Raw genomic sequence first — 9,307 nt, 5'->3', positions numbered from 1 at the left:
TTCGGGAAGCTACGTCATGTAAACACCATGCCCCAGGAGCAGGCGAAAGCTGCCATTGTCTGCCTGTGTATTTCAGGCCATAGCCAGTGAGATCTAAGCACATTATTGTTGTTGCTGTTATGCTTTATTTATAAAGTGCTGTAAGTTTACACAGCGCTGTACATACAATTAAGTTAAAATAACAAAAATAGAAATAGAAACCTGCCATAGGCATACATTCCACAAAAAAAGTTAAAAATTAATGCATATATTAAAATTAAAGCAATAAAATATAACAACACAGGTTAAAATAAACATGAACTAACAATCATATAATGTCTGAAACCGCTTTCCTAAACAGAGCTGTCTTCAACTCAGCCTTGAAGCTGGTTAAAGAAGTGATGAAGCATGTTTGTGCGGGAAGGAGGTTCCACGAGTAGGGGCAGCAAGTGAAAAGAGGTGAATCCATGTCAATAAGTAGAAATCCTTGGCTGGGACAGCAGTCCTTGGTTACCATAGGGCACAAATAGGAAGGTAGGGAGAGATTAACTCCAACAAGTTAGGTGGGGGGCAATCCATGCAGAGCTTTGAAAGTCACTAACAACAGGTTAGGTTTCCACTGTGAACTGGTCCATAGATGCCAGAGGATGAGTCAAAAACCTTAGAGCGGTGCACTAAGACATAACAATAGATACATTTGCTTATACCCTCCAGCGGGATTTTTGCAAATTGCTGCTACCTTAGATTAAAGGATTTAATCCCTTGATGTTTGCATACTTTTATAAATGTTCCCAGCCCTTTTTTTGGGAATCTCAATATTCCCCTGGTCAAATCTGTCATTGAACCTCACCTGGAAGCTTCGTCCTAGATCTCAGTTGCTGTAGCCCTGCAATTGTTGGTATTTCTTTGAATTTTCTATAGGAATTTGTACAGTTTTGGAAACCTGGCTATGGATCAATAAACTGATAGTTGGGTTCCTAAACTGTACGGCATAAGGCATAACATATTTGTAAAGGGCTGATTATTGAGGGCTAAGAAAAGAGCACTTCTCTTCTAGAATTCTTTGTGAGAATATAGCTAACTATTCTTGTAGAGATAAAGGTTTTTTATGCCATTATGTATTCTTTTGTGAACCAATATTAAACTTTCCTGTCACCCTGAGATGCTAGCCTAAAAACCAAAGTACAGGAAAACCAAAATATAATACAATACAATGCAGTAGTATGAGAAAACTATTTTGCAATCAAAGTTGAGTTCCAATGATAAACAAGAGAGGAACAAAGATTTTTATTTCAGAACAAAGATTCAGATTTAAATCTGAATTTGAAGCATGATGGGTAATTTTTCACATTACCACACAGTTGTCTGAAGTAAACCAAATTCTGTGGATGACATACACTACTAATTCCTCAGGGAGGACTGAGGTCTTTTGCGGTCCCATTCATGGATTGTAAAATAATGTGTGTGGGGATTTCTGTTGTTACTGGAAATGGGAGAATATTTCAAAATCCAGTAGTTCGCCTATAAATCCAATTGTTATCAATAAGCATTGTTTCCATCTCTTCCGCATGCTCCAGAAATGCTATGCTGAGGTGCAGTGTCATTCCAAGCCCAGTTCTGGAAAGGGGTGTGGGCAATCTTAAAAATAATTTCACAACCTAAGGGTGACGCATGGATTAGTTTTAAGGAATCACTGGGCTACAATTTTTTTGTTGTTGAATGTTCAAACTTTTAGATGAAGGGGTTCACCAAATTACTTTCCTGCTCTGGGGAAAAATAATTTTGCTCTTCTTTCTCACACAGTATTGTGTGTGTGTGTGCGTGTGCGTGTGCGTGTGCGTGTGCGTGCAAACGTGCACATGCTCTCCCCCTTAGTACAAAACAAACATAGTCCCTTTTCCCCATTCCACACACATCAGTGGAATGAACAGAATTTCCACATTAGCCTCTTGCATGGAACAAGGGGAAAGAGGCTGCATGAAAGAATAACAGAGCATCCCTGCTCTTTTCTATCAAAATTTTGCCTAGAGCTTGGACCGCAACACCCAGAACCTCCAGCCACAATGTCCAATCTTGGCTACTGGATTCTGGGAGTTGTAGCCCTTTCCCAAGCTCTGGTTATGCCAGATCCTAGTTAGGTGCAGTACAGACTGCCGAGAAACGGTGGCCTGCCAGCACCCGTTTTTACTCCGGAGGGATGGTGCAGGCCCCAAACCGCGTGCCATCACTCCGGAGTAAAAAGAACCCGGAAAAACAGGGTTCTTTTTGCACCACTGGAGTGACGTTATGAGTGCGCCAAAGGCACACTCATCATGTAACTGGTGCGGCATGACGTGTACATCATAATGGCGGTGCCCGTGTACACGAGACGCCATCATTATTGCGCTGCTGACACATTTTAGGCTTAGGGACTGTGCGGTTGCTGCTTTTGTGCGGTCTATAACGCACCTTAGTCTCTGGACCTGTGCTCCTGCTGTGTTGGATCAGTCTTGGTCATATATTGTTAGCAAGTATCTTCAGCCAGAAGGCGAGGTCCCAAAGTGCTAACATTGTTCAGACTGAGGGGGTGGTACACAGCAAAATGGCCTCAGATGGGGATCTGTCTATTGTAAGAATGACTGATGTCTGCTCTTCTTGCTTTCAGCTCCACAGGTGACTGGAGAGAGTAGCACTCCCTGCCTCAAGTCTTATGAGAGGAGAGCCTTTCGTGGGAGTTCTAAGCTCCACCAAGATCTCTAACCTCATGGGTATTTAGAACTCCTACAAATCTTGAGGCAGACTTTTTATAGATCTTGTTCTGTTTAAGGTTGGCAAGCACCCAGGTGAGTACATCTACAAACAGCAAGAACTGGCAGGGGGAACCAGGTCAGTCCTAGCACTTAACAGTGTTACAAATGGAAGCTGAAGCATGAATCAGGCAGATAAAGGTCCAATGGGGAAATGGAGTGCTGAGTAAAGTCTAAAAAACCAAGAATAGAATTACCAGAAAGGTTAGTCCAAGCTACACATATCAAAGGTCAGAGGTCCACAAAATCAGAGTTGATGGACAATGTCACAACAGGAAGTGTTAGAACTATTTGTCTGCAGCAGTGGGATGGTTTGTTGGGCTGACCTAATTTCAAGCCAGCAACAAATAGCCTAGCTGGCTTCATTAGCTAAATGTTCTGTATTTAAAGTAAAGCAGCATGTTTCCTGACCCTTTGCTCTCTGCATTTTAATTTACAATGTCCTACAGGGTGAAGTCCTCTGTACCTTCCTTCTGATCTGTAGCTTCTGCCTGGGATGGACTGGGTTCTGCTTCTCCCAGTGCCAGGAAAGAACTGCCAGCTTCCTTTGGCTCCATCTGGAGTCTGTTATCTTGGTATTCCTCTTTCCCTTCTTTGTTTGAGGAGTCTTCCTCCAGGTAGGCCATGACAGAGCTGCATCATATGTACTGGTTAAGTCTTGAGCTGGTTTGGTGAAAGACAGGGTTGTCCTGGACTGGTGTCTAGAAAACTTGGCAACTCTAAGAATCACCAGCACAACATCTATTTTTTAAAAAGGAATCAATAGATCAACTAAGTACCAAGCAAATAGGTGGAAATTTTTATTACACATATTATTACACAATGCGTAACACAAATTATGCATGCACATGCCACTAGCAGGATACTGGTCCAGCTTAGCTGATGGCATTATGACTAAGATTGTGCATCAGAGACTACCATGCATAACTTTATAATAACAGAGCTAAGTCACTGATGTGATATACAACCATGCCAATGAATTGTGATGATTCACAATTGGACACTGCACAGGTGCTCCAAAGTGCAGTGGAATACATGCATTGGAACACATTATGAATTGAGAAGCGTTGCATAAGAGGACACATTGCACACTGGGATACATTGTCAATTGGTACCATTGCACAGTTGCCATGCTGCTGCATCCCAATGGTCCCAGTGGAGGAGCTACATTGCTGCACGTCTCCTGAGAATATGAATGTTTCACAATAGTGCAACTCAACTTTACACAGTTGTCATTCAGCTTATAATGATGTAACTTCCCAACTGGATGCCACCCTGAATTATTTAGTTGTGATAACAAAAATGGACTGGAAAGTGCTCCAGAGCTTTCCAAATTGAGGGCAAAAAAGGATACATGAGATTGAATGTAAGCAAATGTAAAATGATGCAAACAGGGATGAGAAACTTCAGTGTGATACACACACACACACACACACACACACACACATGGAATTTGACCTTGCAATGTTACCAAGAAAGCAATTCTGGGGTCATGGCAGATAACCTATTGGAAAATGTCAACTGATTATGAAACTAATATAAAAAATGGGGTGGGGGAAGCTAAATTACATGTTGAGCTTTATTAGTAAGCAAACTGAAAATAAAACTACCAGTATCAGAGTGCCTCTAGTCTATACAAATATTGTACTAAACCTTAAAAAAATGTAGAGTTGGAAAATTGGTCCAAAAGGAAAACCAAAATGATCCAGGGACTGCAGCAACTGCTCAGTGAAGATGCTCCATTTAGAACTTAGTTGGAGGGGTGCATAACTTAGGGGGAAAAGCAGGTAAGGGATATGCTGTAAAGGTGTGTACAATTAACTAGGTGTACAGAAAGTAGCAAAGAGATGCTTTTCTCCTCTCTCATAATACTAAAACCACTAAATCCACTAAAGGATTTCAGGCAGATAAAAAACAAACAAACATTTCCCCCACACACAGAGCATAGTTAAAACTGTGGAATGCACAGCAACAAGCTGGAGTAATCGCCATGAACTTGGGCCACTTTGAGGGAAGGATAGATTAATGGAGGAAGAGCTATCAATGGCTACTAGTTCAGGATGGCTCCACATTGCCTCCAATATGGGAAGCAGCCATGCCATATGTGATAGAGAAGGCTTCCAACTTTCGTCTTGATTTTATAACTGTATATTTCAGGACATGTTATTTGTAATAATGTACACTTTTACAGTATTGTTTTAACTTTGTTATAGTAATATTTTATTAATTTATTAATATTTTAATAAATTTAAAAAATTATTAATTTTATAATCTTGTTTGTGGTTTTAGATTGTGCACCGTAGGCAAACTTTTGTTTCTATTTTGGATTGTTGTTTTCTCCCCTTTGTAACACTCTATGTAAAGCCTATGGCACTATACAAATAAATGTAATAATAATAATAATAATAATAATAATGGAGAAAGATTCCCAGAAGCAAATGATTTGCCATTATCTGGACAGCATATCGGACTAGGTAGGCCTTTAATTTGATCCAGCATGGCTCTTTCTTCCCTCCTTGTGATGAGGTGATGAAATGCTGTGGAAACAAAAATTGTTACTATGTGGTATTGACATATTAACTTTCCTGTGATTTTAACAATATTTTAGTTTGCACTGGGCAGAGTTAAGTGATAAAGCATTGACCAGAGGCATAGTCTTCACCTCAAAGGGTCTGGTTACAGAATTAGGTCTTGCTCTATTCATGGTCATTCTTTTCCTCATCAAGCACATTTTATTTACACTGCATGCCTCTTAGCATGAATGGCAGATCAACTAATGCTTAGTTTCTCATCCTCCCTGCCAAACTCTTACAAAACTCGTTAAACAATGCCTTTTCTTGTATCATTTTACTCCATTAAAAACAACATATCAGAGCTTTGGAATTCTGATGGATTATCTTTTAATGAAGTTTTTTTTAAGTGAAAGAAAGCTAAGGGACAAGCAGGGTATCAACACAGCTAAATTATTTAATTTGTTGATCTCTTACGTATTTTGCTTCCTCGTCTCCCACTGTTATTTAGCTATGGATCACATGTTCTTTGAGATAGGGTTTGTTGCTCTCCGCTCCACCTTGTAATATTACTATTATTAATAGAAGAATAACTATATGGCAGATCTGAAAATGGAAAAAAGGAGAAACTGTTGCTGAATTTCATTGCATCAAAACAATGGTCACTTTGCTAGCTCCCTTATGTAGTAATGTCATGGCAGCCCTTTGCCGAATATGGAAATTGTGAAACTACTCAATTCTATTTCCAACTGTTGAAAGTCCTGTACTGAATTCCAGTCCTGTTCTTAAAGGATATAGAAATGTGGATCACCATACATGACTCTACTTCTTCTAGAAAAGATGTAGGATGTGTCCCAGTATGCACTGTAACCAGTTAACCTGGTTTTCAATGATGTTGATAAAAGACAGTCTTAGCCATTGCTAACAATGTGATTAGATACCAGGTCATTTTGGCATTTCAGCCTTGGCCCATTCCATGGTCAAACTAACCTCTCAAGAAAATAGCTGGTCAGGGACATTTTCAGAATATATAAAAATGAATGTATGAAGAAATGATTTTGTATTAACTGGCACAGTAATATCCTACAGAATACAGGAATTGTAATTTGGTGAGACACTAGAATTCTCTGGTTGAGAAGTCTAAATTAACCCAAAAAAGGGCAAACCTTAGGGTATGTCAGATGTTGTCATGACAGTCAAAGTAGAATCATAGTGCTATAGGGCCTCAGGATTCTAAAACGAGTTTATAATTCTAAAATAAACTCTTCCCCATTTAAATCCAGAATACTGGGTGCACACAATTTTTCTACATTCTTCCCCTGTTTTGCCTTTCTTTCAGACCAAGGGTTAAATGTAGCAGAAATTTAGCAGGTCTGGGTTTGGCTTTGAAACAAGTTACTGGAGGGCATATCTTACCTGACATGTTGCATTGTGAATTTCGAAAAAGGGTGTGGGAGGTCTAGGCTGAGTTTCTTTGTGATCTACACAGGTGTGCACAGATCTTCAAAGCGAGCTACAGTAGATTTCATAGCTGGAAGAGAGAGAGAGAAAAAACCTCAACCATCTCAGTCAAACCATCAGAACAAAAATCTGCTTAGTATTGCTGAGAACCTTTCTTTGAAACCTGTTTGGAATATAGGTCTCCCCTATAGTCACTGAGATGTAAATCAGCCTCAAGTAGGTTTCACTTCTCTTATAATGTTTGGATGCCTTTGGCCTATTAAATATTATCTTGTATTTTCAATCATATTTAATTCATTCCAGGAAAGCACACTGTTCATGAGGCCTTGTTTCTGATATTGTTTCAGATATGTTGTGTGGCCCCCTGAAAACAGGTGTAATGGTTGAAAAGGTATTAAAACACACAGTGCAAATGATAGTTATAATGTACATGTTTGTTTTTAATGCAATGGTTTTGTATGTCACTTTTGTATGATTTTAATTGTATTTTTTTTAAAATTATGAGCCCCTTTGAGTTCCAACTTTGGGGGGGGGGGAGTGGGAGGTGGATGGATAGATAGATAGATAGATAGATAGATAGATAGAAAGATAGGTCTACCATTTTATATCTTTCTTATCTCCCTCAGAAATGGCTTGCGTGTGCCTTAAAATACAGTGTTGGCAGGGATGCCATCAAGGCAAGACTTCAGGGAAGGTGCCCTTGGCTTCCCACTTAACAAACGTAAAAGACCTGGTTCACATAATTTTGAAGTGGCACTTAGATACATGGTGCCATAATTGGGATTTTTTTTCTCCAGATAAAGTATTGTCCCCAAATGACTCCAGTAACCCAGAGGGAATAAGAAGAAAAAAATGCTACGTTTTCCCTCCACAAGTGAGGCCTTTTTAAAAACAGAAAATGAACTGGAATTGACTCCTCAATCACTTCCTATAGTTAAGATATGGTCTCCCCAGGAGGTGGTGAGAAAGTCCTCCCTGGGTTTTTCAGGGGGGCAATATGTGTCACCTCCACCGTTGATCACCTCTGATCTAAAGAGTACCTGCTCCACAGTAAAATTACCTTATCCAAGGTCTAAAGAAGTATAAGTTCATATAGTAATATAAATATGAACACTATCTTTCATTCCAGTGAGTCAAAGGTGTCATAAATAAATGGTGTATTCAGACTGATATCTTTCAGGGAAGCTTTGGCAACCATTACTGATCTTCTGATCAACAAATCTTTGGAATATAACCTGAAAGCTTTGTAACAGTTCTATGTACAGGTTTTTGTGGGTTTTTCGGGCTATGTGGCCATGTTCTAGAAGATTTTCTTCTTGATGTTTCACCAGCATCTGTGGCTGGCATCTTCAGAGAATGTTTGCCTGGAAAGGACTTGGCTATATATACTGTGTGACCTGGAAAGGCAGGAGTGATTTGCATGTGTATTGTTTGTTGCTGATGGCAGTCCTCAGGGTGTGAGGGTCTGCACAAGAGGATCAATGTCTGCTTGATAAGTGTTCATTGTCTGCTGGGAAACCTCTGACCCTGGGAGATTTCTCCTTTGCATTTGTTGAGTCTTTATCTTGCCATCTTTCAGGACTGGTAGCCAAACCTTGTTTACTTTAGGGGATTCCTCTTTCCTGAGGCTGCAATGAAGGACTGAGAGAGGGCTCCTGCTTCTGATTGTCACAGCTTTGTTTGCTGGAAATGCCATGTTCCTGTGCCTCTATTACTAGCTAAAAAAACCACTTATGCTTGACGTACCACCTATGCTTGGGGGCATTTATGAAAGTCACAGTAGTCACACAGTTGTGGCTATGTATAATGTTACAGGTACAGATCCATAACGTTAGATTACAATTCTGTAAGTGAAATACAGAATACCAATCCAACTTTATTATTGTTTGTATTTTACAGGATGCAGCATTGAAGAATTGGAGATGAAAATGAACAGGTATGCTTGAAGAGTGCACTCATCACGTATCTCTGTACACTAGTGTGTATAGGAACAAGGACTTGTGTGTCAGAGGAACAGGATAATGACATCATTTGTCACCTACTTTAGACTTCCCTGTTCTCTCTTAGTTTAGATGCAGCTTTCATATTAACTTAGAAGGGAAGGGAAGTGGAGTGTGCAGAATAGATTTTCCTACTTATGGTGATCCTATTGTGATTTGTTCAGAGGGGATTTGCCTTTGCCTTCCTTTCATGTCTGAGAGAGTGTGACTTGCCCAAGATCACCTAGTAGGTTTCCATGGCTGAGCAGGGATTTGAACCCTGGTTTCTAGAGTCATAGTCCAACGCTTAAACCACTGCACCACACTGAGTCTTGGATCAATGTAGCTACTCACATCTGTCCTTCAGAACTAAGCATTATATATGCGTACCTCCTCTTATATAGTTTTGATCAATTTCCAGTTACCACTACACCAAAAATTGTGCCAAGTCTTATATGGTGTCATGGATATGAAAGCATTAACCTCCAACACAGTGGTCTTAAATTAAAGTGCCAGCCAGATTTGTGAAGATGAATGAAGTTTTCGCCACCCCGCTCAATGGGAGCAAGGTTGCATTCTTAGACTGCCTTTA

This window comes from Sceloporus undulatus, chromosome 5 (genome assembly GCF_019175285.1).
Source record: "Sceloporus undulatus isolate JIND9_A2432 ecotype Alabama chromosome 5, SceUnd_v1.1, whole genome shotgun sequence".
Taxonomy (NCBI): Eukaryota; Metazoa; Chordata; class Lepidosauria; order Squamata; family Phrynosomatidae; genus Sceloporus; species Sceloporus undulatus.
This window is presented reverse-complemented; position numbering follows the sequence as displayed.